At 33.3% G+C, this 14,328-nt stretch overlaps 1 protein-coding gene across 5 annotated transcripts in view; it reads right to left on the reverse strand.

Moving 5' to 3' along the window:
• LOC110092544 (TATA-binding protein-associated factor BTAF1) overlaps positions 1-14,328 on the reverse strand; it is a 64,733-nt gene that overhangs the window by 49,232 nt on the left and 1,173 nt on the right. For 2 of the 5 annotated variants that reach the window (XM_028693958.1, XM_020817134.2), the window contains exon 3: positions 213-250. The exons of the other annotated variants lie outside the window; for them this stretch is intronic. The gene's annotated coding sequence lies outside the window, so the exon portion shown is untranslated. The remainder of the gene's footprint in view (positions 1-212; positions 251-14,328) is intronic. 5 annotated transcript variants of the gene reach the window in all.

The following is a 14,328-nucleotide window of genomic DNA, read 5'->3' on the forward strand; positions in this document are numbered from 1 at the left end:
TAATTGATAGTTGCATACTTATGACCTTGTGTGCGTAGAGTGATAGAGAGGGGGAAGGAGATATCTGTATTTTCAAGGTTCCATGTGCTTAACAAAGGAAAGAACTCTTTTTTTTTTCTTTTTTTCTTTTTTTGCTTCAAAATAAAAGGCAATGTGGCACTTCATTGAAATGAATCGTAATCCTACTTTCATAAGCTTTGAAAATAACGCACCAGTGAATATAAAACTCCAAGGTGAGCATGTAGAAAATCTGAACAGCAAGTCAGAAAACTCCACATGAGAACAGCAGGATAGTAATAAAAGGTGGCTAAATAAGAAAGAACTACTGAAATAACTGAAAGAAAAAAGCACCACCAACAATCACCAAAAACACTTAATCAACCTACTTGAAAAAAAGGAAGAAATAAAAAGAGAAGATTGCCTAGCTGAAATTCCAGCTTCACAGCTGTAGCAAACATTTCTACTCTAGCGGTGCAGTCTGCTGGTGAAATACTTGATTCTAAGATACTTCCAAAACAGACTTTGCTTCACAAAATCATTCAAGCTCTCAATTTAATTTTTTTTCAGTAATAGTTGGAGAATAAACTATGAAACCATGTCCAGTTTCCTAAGCATTATTGGCCCCATGCTTACCCAACCAAAGAATGCCAGGTATTTAGGAAGCACAGACAACTATCTGTTCAGCTTACTCTACTATATTACCCTGCAAGTTCTTATCTTTTTCCAACTATAATTTTTAGTTTCATTCCTCTGCACATTGTCCTAATGTCCTTTTGATTGTATGCATGCATCCAATTTTTTTATCTTTGTGCATGTTTTGATTCTCATTATCTAATTATATTAGCTCCTTTTATTTTGTTTTCTGCTTCTTTGTTACTTCTACTAGTGGACGATTTCCAAATCCTGTGCATTACTCCCCAAGGCCCTCCCATTGTCCATCATAAACTCCATCACTAATAACCTTCCTTGAGCCACTCCCATCATTGAAAAGCTCTCCTGATCCCCTCTCGCTATCGGCGGCAACACCCGAACACCACCTTCAACCTAAATCTCCCTTGAGACCTGCCTTGTTCCTTCCAACTTCCTCCGTCATCCATTCCTAGGTCCGACAATGGCAACCTCACTTTAGCCCTAACTCATCGGCAACCTTCCCCACGGCAGCCTTCCCCAAGCTGCCTCCTATCATTGGTGACCTCGCCCAAGCTTGTTAAGTGTACAAGAGAGTGTGTATGAGAGAGTGAGAGGTGTGAAAGAACCTTTTATATATTTGAAATGCATTCTAACAAATGTAAAAAATTATTTCAATGCATTTAATTTGCATCCAATCAAATAACTCATGCACTTATATAATGCGTACATTCTAATTACTCTAAATTTCTAAAATACATGCATTTTAACAACATTGAACCAAACAACCTCGAAATAATCACTACTGGCAACCAAAGCATGTCCAAGAGCTAATAACCCACTTTCCTGATTTTTCAATTAGTTATTAAACATCTTTTATAGGAACTGTAGAGCATCTTGAAAGATCTATCATAGCTAATCCAAAGGCAATCAATCGACTCAGCATCTTCACCTACGCACCAAAGTGATCACATGGATATAATTTCTTTTGTAACATGCCCTAGCACTGTGTGTGCTACAACGTTCTCCAATTCACGTTATTCAATTTCAATGTTTGAAATATTTTCAAGAATCCTTGTGTACAAACATTTTCAAAATGTTGGGGCTCCAAACTTTTCCAATCATCCATGTCCAGCTCTCCAAAGTCCAAAGTTTTGCTCTCTTTTGCAATGGTGGAGCAGTAATAAATTATTTATAAAGCCATAAGCTTATTCCCTTGATAGATGTAAGATTAAGCAAACTTGCTTTGCTTTAAAAGAATTATTTCCATCAATCTCTAAGAAGATCTTCTAAACCAAGATTTAAGCTAAAATTTAGAATGCTCTAAGTTGTTTGTTTATCTAATTCCTCAAGAAAAAGTCCTTAATAGCTAGTTCTAGAATAAACCCTTCTACATAGAGCTTGTTTAAATGATGATGTCTATGACAGATTTCCATAAGGAAAAAAATCATCCATGTTATCTTTCTCAGCATTCCTCCTGCTTAACTAGTTCCTCATAACATGATGGCTTTGATAGAATCCCTAAGGGGGGGCAACAAATGTTCCACGCTATCTTTCTCATTATTCTTTTTACTCAATTAGTTCCTTCTAATTTTCACTTGAACATAATGCTCCTGCTCCATCTCCTCTCTAAATATATTGAAAATTTCTCCTACTTAACCACTTAAATTTATCTTTCAAAAAAAAAAAAATGGATTCTTTTTTTCTTTATCCATGTATTTTAAGGTTCCCAGGTTAAATTATTTTGATAAATTTTTTATGTCCAATCATGGTCCTATGCATAAAAGGCATTAGGATATTGATCATTTACATGAGAAAGAAAATAAATAAAAAATGGCCATCTTTATGCGTTGTTGCAATTATAAGCAATAATAATTATTAATTATGTTTCTCGAATGAATTATTGTGGAATTTTACTAATTGATAAGAAGAATTTTGATAGCTCAATTATCAGGAATTAATGAGATGTAAGAGAACAGAAACTCCTACACTGGATTGCCACACTTATAACCCTACATCAATCCAAGATAACTGATAGATGATAATGCTTCTGGGAAAAAAAATGAGGTATTACAACATATAATGATGTGTTTCATCATGAATTGTTGAGCGACAGACCCAACTGAAGTAAATGGTTACAATTCTTTCTTGTTGCATTGCACAACCAAAAATATCTAAAGCTAGAATGAGTTTACGGAGTTGAGGCTGTGTTAAAAAACAGTCAAGTGCCTATGAAGATAACAAGGAAATTAACAAAAAAACAAAAGATGAAACATGTTATTTGACTAAGGAAAATCATGTACACAGAAGCATAAGGCAATCATTAAACTATTTCCATTAGAAGATCAACTGCAAATCAAAAGCTTTATTGTTGCACTTAGGGGTGGAAATAAGTCAAGACGGCTCATGAGAATGCTCAAGCTCCACTCAATAACAAGTTCAAGAGTCAAGCTTCTCAAGCAATGAGCTCAAACAAAATTTTATTGCTTGATAAATAATCGAGCTCGAGTTTAAGTTAGACACTGCTCAACAAGTTAGCTGGTCCGGTGGCTCAAATAGGATCAGAAGCGGTCTACCTTAATTCAGTTACAACATGTGGGGACTGCAAAGCATAAGAAATATTTCTTTTCTTCACTGCATGGTTCCAGCTAGGGTCGACCATCTACTAAAATTTTTTTTTTCATTTAAATTTAATAAAGAAAGATCATTTCTAATATTTTCTAATCAAGTCTTTTTAGGTCTACCTTTACCTTTCTTAACATAAAACAAATCTAATACCTTAACTTTCCTAACCGGGTCATTGGAAGGCCTCAATTTAATATGACCAAACCAACTAAGGCGTCTCTCTCTAATCTTATCTTCCACTAGAGCTACTCCAACCTTTTCACATATATGCTCATTTCATATCCTATCTCTAAGGGTAAAGCCACTCGTCCACCTGAGCATCCTCATCTCTGCAACACTTAACTTAGTATTATGCTTCTCTTTTAATGGCCAACATTCGGCACCATAAAGCATGCAGGTCTCACCAACCTCTTATAGAATTTTCCCTTAAGTCTGAGGGGGACTTTTCTATCACACAAGTCTGATGCATTCATCCACTTCAACCATCCAACTTGAATTCTACTGATAATATATCCATCTATTTCACCATCACTCTGAACAATAGATCCAAGATATCTAAAATGTGTACTCTTATTAATGACTTTATCGCCTAAAGTCACAATCCCCTCACTAGGTTTATTGCTACTAAAATTGCACTCCATATATTTAATTTTAGATCTACTCAAGCGAAAACCTTTGGACTATAAGGTTGACCTCCATAATTCAAGTTTACCTTCAACTCCCTCTCTAGTCTTATCAACAAGAAGAATATCATCAGCAAAAAGCATACACCATGATAAATCCTCTTGCAAATGTCTAGTGAGAACATCCATGACTAAAGCAAAAAGATATGGGCTTAAGGCTAATTCTTAATGTAATCCAACCGAAATAGGAAAATACTTGGTCAAACCACCTTGTGTTTGAACACAAGTAATAGCTCCTACATATACATCTTTAATGAATTAAATATAAGCGTTATTAAATTCTTTCTTTTCAAGAACTCTCCATAGCACCTCTCTTAGAACTTTATCATATGTTTTTCTAAATTAATAAATATCATATGTAGATCCTCCTTATTCTCTCTATATTTCTCCATCAAACCTCTCAATAAATGTATGGCTTCCATAGTAGACCTACCCGGCATGAATCCAAATTTATTTTGAGAAACATTAGTATCACGATGAAACCTACGATCCATAACTCGCTCCCATAGTTTTAAAGTATGACACATTAACTTAATTCCTTTATAATTCACAAACTCATGTGCATCACCTTTATTCTTAAAAATAGGAATTAACACACTCTTTCTCCACTCATCTGACATCTTTTTAGTCTTCAACACAATATTAAAAAGTTTAGTAAGCTAAGAAATTCCTTCATCTCCTAAGCATTTCTACATCTCTATTGGAATATTATCAGGGCGAACAATTTTTTCACACTTCATTTTCTTTAAAGCCTCTCTAACTTCGGCTTTACTAATACGCCGATAAAAACAAAAATCCACATTTTCATTTATGGTGCTAAAGTCATTAAAATCAATCGTATTTTCACATTCTTCATAAAAGAGTTTAGTCTAATATCTCATCCACCTTAGTTAAATATCATCTTCTAAGAAAAAAACTTTTTGATCTTCATCATTAATACACTTCACTTGAACTAAATCCTTACTACTACTATCTATTTGTTTGGCTAACTTATACATATATTTTTCTCTCTCCTTAGTCCTTAGTATCTAATCTATTATATAAATCATTAAAAGCTAAGTTCTTTGCATCGCAAATAGCTTTCTTAGATTCCTTATGAGCCTCTTTATAGCTTTCCCAATTATCAGAATTTTTACATCTAAACCAATTTTTATAACAAATCTTCTTATTTTTTATTTTTTAGTTTGCACATTTGGATTTCACCACCAACTATTTTTACTATTAAGAGTTTTTCCCTTCGAAACTTCAAGCACATCGTTTGCAATATTCTCAATATCACTAGTCGCTTTTTCCCACATAATATTAACATCCTCATGCACATACAAAATCTTAAGATCTAAAATCTTACTCTCAAAAATACTTTTGTTAATATTCTTTAAATGCCCACATCTAATCCTATAATATCATTTTACTTAATTTTTTTATTTTCTGCCCCTTTATCTTAAAGTCCAAAACTAATAATCTATGTTGGGTACATAAATTTTCATTTGGAATAACTTTACAATATTTGCAATCTAAAGATCTAATTTTCTTATAAGAAAATAATCAATCTGCATTTTACTATATCTATTTTTATAAGTGATAAGATGCTCGTCTCTTTTTTAAAATAAGGTATTAGCTATTGAAAAATCATAAGCTAAAGAAAAATATAATATGGTCTTACCACTTTCATTTGTCATTTCAAACTCATGGCCACCATGAATGCAATTAGCTCTGATACCATGAAGAATTTTTTAATTGATTATTTTTCTTCAAAAAAAAAATACTACACCTATATATATATATATACACTAAAAGAGTGCCTAATAAAAAAAATAACTAACAAGCTTAATTCTCCCCTAAATTTTACGAAACATAAATATAGGTGTATAGCTCTTTTCTAAAAATTAGGAAATAGAATCATAGGAGAAGATCACAATTGATCTTGCATTTTATTCCTAAAAAATACTTTCTTAAATAAAAATAGAATCATAGGAGAAGATCACAATTGATCTCTACTTTATTCTATAAAAAAAACTTTTCTAAAATAAATTCCCTAACTTTGACTTTCAAATTTTCATACAATTTTTTGGAAGTCAAAAAAAAAATCAAAGAATTTCATACATAATTGTTGTTGCACATTACATGGATTCAAATTAAAGATTACAAAAGCATATTATTAGCCTTTTGCACTTACCTCCTCCACTTATAGCATCTAAAATTTTCAACACATGTTATAAATCAATTTGTAAATGGGGACAAGAAAATAAAATGTTTACAATACCAATACCAATGAACAATGCTGCAAATAATTATCAAGAAATTAAATTACTAAATGATAATCACAATACCAGTGGGAATTCATGTAAGAAAGAAGTTATTTTTTAGGTAGATTATTTCAGTGCAATTTTGCACACATATATTTAATTTGATGGTGAAAGATGGGATAAAAAGTGTTAAGCATGTAGTTGATAAAATATATGATGTAGAAAGCTTCATAAATGCAAAAAATCAAAATTATTTAATTTTTTTGAAGTTATACAATTATTATTATTATGGATTATCGACACATTGGAACTCAATAAATCATATATTGACTTTGGCACTTTAGTTGAGGAAAGCTTTCAGTTAATACAGAGAGAGAGAGAGAGGTCACTTTCACAGTTATCCTACAGATAAGTGGGAAAACATGGAAAAATTTTGTGAAGTTATGATTTTTTAAACAAAGTAAAAAACATAATTTCAAGTCTGAGTATCCCACATCAAACCTATCTCTATCACAAATATGCACAATAAAAAAAGTTTTAGATGACATCGCACTTTCTACTAATAATTTTATCATAGAAATTATATGAAAATGAAAAATAAATTTGACAAATACTAGGACGAATGTAATCTTGTAATGGTATTTAATGTTATCATCCAATGATCTACGAGAGAGATGAAAACATACAAAAAATCGCAAATAACTACAACTTATTGGTTGAGTTGTATAAAGAATATGTAGCATGTTTTGAAAAAGAAATAGTTGGTGCAAGTGACACATTCAATGTAGGGAAACCAAGCCTAGTAGGTTTAAGCACCCGTTCAAGTAATCAAGATATTGGGGCAAATAAGCTTAGAAATTGGCCTGATTTTGTAGCTTATGTTTGAGATAAAACGAGCACGAAATCAATAAAATCTTATTTAGATAAATATCTTGAAAATGGTCAAAATATTTGTCCAATAGATCATAAATTTATTGTTACCACGTGGTGATCGAGCAACCAAATGAATTGCCATATATGAATGGTCGTAGATATCTTAGCAATACAAATTAGCACAATATAGCATTTGAATTTAAAGTTAGTACAGATGAGAGAGTTGTTGATGCATAATAACCAAAATTGGGTGTGGAGATGATTCAAGCTCTCAAATGCAAGTCAAATTGCGTTCATTCACACTACAACTTAAAAAGAAGGATCAAAGCAATAATTTGTTATGCTTTATCATTTCATAATTTAATCCAAACTTCATGTTTCATAATATAAATATCATATTACAATGTCTATTACTTGTAGGAAGAGGAGGATGAAGAGCTGCAGATAACACTACCTCTAAGTTAATAGCATTTTGAAGACAATGAATAGGAAAAATACCTTCAACTTATTCTATGTACTTACACTTCATGCACAAGCCGTTACTTTTGTTTTTATCATTTCTAGATTGAAGGTGTTTGCCTCAACACAAACCAAGGTCTAAAATTGAGCAATTGGATATTCAGGCATTTTCCATTAGTGGACGAGGCGTAAGCCTCAACTTTCAAAAATTGCGTAAAGTAAAAATGAAAGTTCAAATTTATTTTTTTGTATAACAACTAAATAATATATTAAAGGGTGATAGTAACTTTTTTGTTCAAATATGAAATATCAATTTGGTGTAACTAAGAAAAAAAATTGCACAAGAAGTAAAATGACAAGTGATAAATTGCATGAAATAGAACTGAAATCCCAACATCACAATAGCATAACATAAAATATATCACTTTGCATGAAATAGAACTGAAATCCCAACATCACAATAGCATAACATAAAATATATTATTTAATAGAAGGAGAAGGTAGTTGCGACAACAGGCATCCCCAAGCAATTGCCAGTAACTTTAGCGACGAGTTGGCAATAGTTGCGACAGCGGGCGTCCCCAGGCAATCGCCATCAACTATAACGGCACGCTAGCAACAGGGAACTCACAGCTGAACGTCGAGGATGGGAGCTACGGCCTAGGTGAAATAGGTTCGTGAGAAGGTGCAAGTATTTAGATTAGGTTAAAAACTAGATATTTTTATATATTTATAATTTAAAAAACTGAAATACATTAGGCATACGCCTTAAGCCTGTGAGGCAAGGCGCGTTTAAGTGCGTTTGCAACAGAGTGCGCCTCAAAACACAAGCATGAGCATGCGCCTCAATGTGTTTTGCAACAGAATTGCATTAAGGCGCATCTCACATTGCGCAATTTTAAACAAGAACACAAACAAAAAAAAAAAAGATAATGTAGACACGAGGAAAATGATATTTTTAGTGAACTTTGTCATTTTCTATAAAAAATTTTATTTTTGTTTTAGTCTTAGATTAAGGTTTCTTTGTGTTATTTTGTTGCTTTGGCGAACTTTATGAGATCTAGCTAAACATTGCTACAAAAATTTGTCCTATATTGTTCCAAAATGCTACACTGCATTTGGTGTTATTCTATTGTTTTGTTTTATTGTTTCTATTGTATTGTTTCTGACAAATGTTTAAACTCCATATATCCTTTTATATTTTTTGGACTTTTTCTTATCGCACAAAAATGCTTCTTTTAATGGCTTTGCTTTGCACTATTATGGAAAGGTTGAAGTCAAAATTTGAGTTTTTTTTTTGGAAATAAATTGATCTTCGTGAGCTAGTTTTTGGAGTTGTTGTTCTTGTTCTCTTTTTGCCACATTCAGCTTTATAGCACCTTTATATATATATATATATATTAGCCTTGACAATTACTCTGTTGTTGTTGTATTGTGAAATGATATGTTGGTTAGTAATAGGGTAAGAGGATTGGAAAAGCTTCAGGTTGGATTGTTCGTAAACAACCTTGCATGATCTTTTGAAATTTTTAATTGAAATAATATATAATAAATAAATTTTGAAGATAAATTACCTCATGTTGGTATCTCATTAATGATCAACAAGGTTCTTGTGTTCCAACCCATCGGACTTACACTATTTTTATTTTCCTGCCTTTTTATTGTTGCAATTGTTTTAATGATATGGATAAAATCATGATTTGTGTAATGAATATGCATTCATGCAACATTCACATTATAATGTTTGATTTTAATGAATTATTAATTGGGCACATCATAAATTTTTACAACAACAACAACATCATCAAGCCTTTATCCCACTACGTGGGGTCAGCTACATGAATCCTTTTTTCTCCATTGTGTCCTATTAAAAGTCAAATTCTCGTTTAAATCTAATAAGGAAAGGTCATTCCTAAAATTTTCTAACCAAGTCTTTTAGGTCTACCCCTACCTTTCTTAACATAAGTCAAATCTAATACCTCTACTCTCCTAACCGGGTCATCGAAAAGCCGCTGTTTTATGTGACCAAACCATCTAAGGCGACTCTCTCTAATCTTATCTTCTACTGGAGCTACTCCAACCTTTTCACGTATATGCTCATTTTGTATCCTATCTCTAAGGGTAAAGCCACTCATCCACATGAGCATCCTCATCTCTGCCACACTTAACTTAGTATTATGCTTCTCTTTTAATGGCCAACATTCGGCACCATAAAGCATTGCAGGCCTAACTACCATCTTATAGAATTTTCACTTAAGTTTGAGGGATACATTTCTATCACATAACAAGCCCGATGCATTCCTCCACTTCAACCATCCAACTTGAATTCTGCTGATAATTATCCCCATCTATTTCACCATCACTCTGAACAATTGATCCAAGATATCTAAAACGTGTACTCTTATTAATGACTTGATCGCCTAAAGTCACAATCCCCTCACTAGGTCTATTACTACTAAAATTACACTCCATATATTCCGTTTTAGATCTACTCAAGCGAAAACATTTAGACTCTAAGGTTGACCTCCAAAATTCAAGTTTACCTTCAACTCCCTCTCTAGTCTTATCAACAAGAAGAATATCATCAGCAAAAAGCATACACTAAGGTACATCCTCTTGCAAATGTCTAGTGAGAACATCCAAGACTAAAGCAAAAAGATATGGGCTTAAGGCTGATCCTTGATGTAACCCAACCGAAATAGGGAAATACTTGGTCAATCCACCTTGTGTTTGAACACAAGAAGGACATCATAAAATTTTTACAAATCCTTAAAAAAATTTTGAAAAACTGCACTTGAGTTCAAGCTATCGAGTCTATAAATGAGTCAAGTTCCAGCATCTTATTCAAGTTCGGGCTAACGAACCGAGCTCAAGCTGAAATTAAAAGATGCAAGCTCGAGCTTGTTGGGGCGCAAGCTCGACTTGACTTGTTTACACCCCTAGTAACACTTCCTTCTACAGTGAATTTTGATAGACAAATAAATATCAATGATATATGAGAATTTTCAATTTCAATATATTTGCATGATAAAATCACTAAAGCTTCCCCTTAATTGGGTTAGAATCCAAATATAAAGCTACAAAAAGAAGGATGTTATGAGGGAAAGATACCTTATTTGATGAGGACATCACCAGAAGATTTCGACCCATCTACCATAGAAGGAATCATAGATCGACAGCTACGATTCAGAGTCTCTATTTTTGATGCATTTATGTATTTCTTTTATTTACATTTCAATTTTACCATTATACCCCTATGAGGGATTTCTTTTATGTTGTAGCCCCGAGGGGATTTGAGTCTTTTTATTTCTCTCTTATTGTGAGACCTATATATAGAGGTCTCCATTATTGTAAGAGGTTAATGATTAATTAATGAAAATTTCAGCTTTTGGTTCTTTGTTTTCTTGTGAGCTCTTGAGAAAAGAAAGAACCCTAGGAGAGGGCCAAGCATCACCTGTCAGCCGCCGGTAGAGGTCAGGCTCGCAGTTCGTACCCGTTGTTATTTTAATTTCCCCTTCCTCGTCTTCCCCCCAACGGCCAACCCTTCCTTCTCTTCCAACCCGTCGGCCTCCCTCATCCCCACCCCAAACCACCGGTCAAATTTCCCCTCCACCTTCTCCATAGCCGGCCTCCCTTCTCCCATCCAACCTACGACCCAAACCCAACCACTGATTCCCTACCCCACCAAACCCAAGACCCACCGTCCCTCCCATAGCCGCCAGCCTATCTAGTACCAAGCTTTTGATTTCAAATTCGAATTGCCTCCTAATCACTTTCCTAAATTATCCAAGTATTGATTTGGAAAGATTCTTAATTTGAATTCAAACATATTTGAATTTCAAATCCTTAGCTAATTGATCAATCTAATTTAGGCAACCTCCCTTAATCACTTTAAATCTGAAATTAATTCAGATTTGATCCTCCAATCAATAATTAATGCAACGGTCCACATACATCGAATGTGGATACCCTTTCCCCTCCTTCCTTTGGCCGTCCCACTCCCTATCATTTTCTCTTTCCAATTAATTCCCTCCTTCTATTAATTAAGACCCATTAATCCGCCAATTAGCCGTCGCCCCCTCCTCTCTCCAATCTCACTTAATTCATCCTCCCCCCCCCCTCTCCATTAAGGGAGATTTGAATTTCAGAAACTTCCTCCTTTTCCCCTTAAAATTTGAACTAAATTTCCAAATTTCAATTTTACTTCCTCTCCTCTCTCTAACGCTAAAGCTAAACTTGAAGGTGTCTCCCTAAGCCTTGGCCAAAAATCCCACTCTCACCTGTTCCCCTTCTCTTCTCTTGTCCACTTCTTCATATACCTCCAAAGGATAAGCTTCGCACATCGGCCTCCTCACCATGAATGGTCAACCCTGAAAGAGACCACGGCTTCATATATGATCTTCAAGGACGAGTCGATATCCTTCGGTCTCCCTTCTTCAACCTCGACTTGGAGATCGACGACACTGTCGACGACTACGTCGACCGAATCCTTTTCATCTTGACTTCTACCATCGAGGAACACCAAATCTCCGGACAGTGGCAAATCATCAGACACCCACCAACTTCCTCCCCTCCGGCTAACTTCTCATTGGGTGATGTTGTAGGCGTTCTCTTTCTTTTAGTGGCATCTCTTGGTTTGCTGAAATTATTCTCCCGCTGACCCCACCATCAAGAGTGAAAGTGAGAGGAACTCGAGGTGAACTGTCTATTTGTTAAATGGTGGATTTTGTTATTTTGTATCTAGAGTTACTACGCTTTTGTTCTTATTTTAAAATTGTCATGTTAATCTTTCTTGTAACTGCATGCCAAAGCACAATTGCAACTAAGAAATCCTAGACAATCTTGGTGAAACATTGAGTTTAAAATTATCAAAGCTTATCAACTTGTTATTAATTCTTAAGCAATTTATGTTTCCATATATGTTTCACATCATTATTCTAGTGAGCCCTCTAGCTAGGAGAACTAATAGTCGGCAGCCATCTTTCATGGCTAAACAGACAAAAGCGGAAAAAAGAATAAGGAAGAAGAACATGAACTAGGGCAATAAACCATCGTTTCTCGACACAGAAGCTCAAAACATGTCATCTCGATCGGTGACCGCATATACCTCCAAAAACTTCACTGGATTTGCAATTTCTCATCACTTTCTCTAACTCAAGATCTCTATTTGTCACTTCTTGCCTGCACTAGCACTCACATCTTTCTCCTCCCTGAGCTCCCTATATCTGCTTGATACTAATACAAGAATGATGTGTAAATGGGCTAGGTTGGGCTATCGGGTCCGAACAACCAAAACTTATATTCATTTTTACCATCATAAGATTTAAAGTACAATATAATTAATTAATTAATTAATTTCTTAAATTTCATCCTTGAGTTCACGATAGCAATAAATGTCATTATAATATTCAATTCATTCGAATACTGCTCAAATTCATCTTTCATGTTTGTGGTCATTTCCATGATAAAATAATTAAAAGAAAATGTCCATCATCCAAAATCTTCTTTAATATGCATATTTGTGATAAAAATAACTTTGATGAAGGGTGCTCAATACCTGAAATTATTTTTATAGCTTCGTTGAAAAAACCCAAAATATCAAATTTATTTCTATTTTATCTTACTCCTACATAGAACAATTATGATAACAATCTCTCTCTCTCCTGGTATGAAAAGAAAGTTTCCCTCAACTTAAGTGTCAACATCTTATATATTAAATTCCAACATGTTAGACAATTCATAACAAATTTTTAGTAGGTAACTGCAATTATTATACAACTTCAGCAAAATTAAATAACTTTGCTTCATATGTATTTATGAAACTTATTGAATTACAAATTTTATCAACTACATGCACAATTATTTTTATCACATTTTTAACCATCAAATTAAACATATGTGTATAACATTGCACATAATATAGCCTCCCTCAAAAAAATAATTTCTTTCTCACAATGACATGTGTCTTTTGAAAATTTAATTTCCACATTTTGCAGCATTGTCAACTGATATTATAAATATTTTGTTCAATAGTCCTTATTCATTGATTGATTTATAGCACATATAAATAGTCTTAGATGGTGTATGTGGAGGAGACAAGTGCAAAAAATCTAAGAATACTGTTCTAGAATAATCTCCAAATTTGAATTCATCTAATGTATAATAATAACCATGTATCATAATCTTTGATTTCTTTTACTTCCACAAATCTATAATAAATTAATTATGTTTATATCTCTCAATACAAACTGTAAATTTTTTTTCATATACTAACATAATATCATCACGAGCTGTTGTTCTTTAATATTTCATGAAATAAGACAACATTAGCTTCAAAACTAGGTTGAAAGATTCTTTCACAACTGAAAAATGATTTTCCAATAATCATAATATAATGTACGATCATTTTTCTAACTTTAAATTGATCATATTTGAATGTTCTCAAACTAACAATTTTTTTAGAATTGCCAGGTATGTCGTATGGATGTAATGTCCTTTGATTGAAAATGTTAAATTTGTTGATTCGTTAAAGCATAGATTTTAGTTGGACAACGCTATAAGTCCTTCCTGAACTGTGTGGTACACTTGTATTCACTAAGGAATTTTGCAGTTACAACATTTCACTTTTCTTTGACCTTATGTAAGTTTCCTAAATTCATCTCAAACTCTAGATGTTTTTTTTTTTCTTTTTCTTTGTTTCTATTGGATTGTCGCCAACATTTTCTCAATTTGTTCATCAACTTGGCCTTCAATGCCCTAATTTTCTCTCTCGTAGTTATCATTGTCATTCAACAAATAAATTTCATATTCAATAT

This window comes from Dendrobium catenatum, unplaced genomic scaffold (genome assembly GCF_001605985.2).
Source record: "Dendrobium catenatum unplaced genomic scaffold, ASM160598v2 fragScaff_scaffold_45, whole genome shotgun sequence".
Classification (NCBI taxonomy): domain Eukaryota; kingdom Viridiplantae; phylum Streptophyta; class Magnoliopsida; order Asparagales; family Orchidaceae; genus Dendrobium; species Dendrobium catenatum.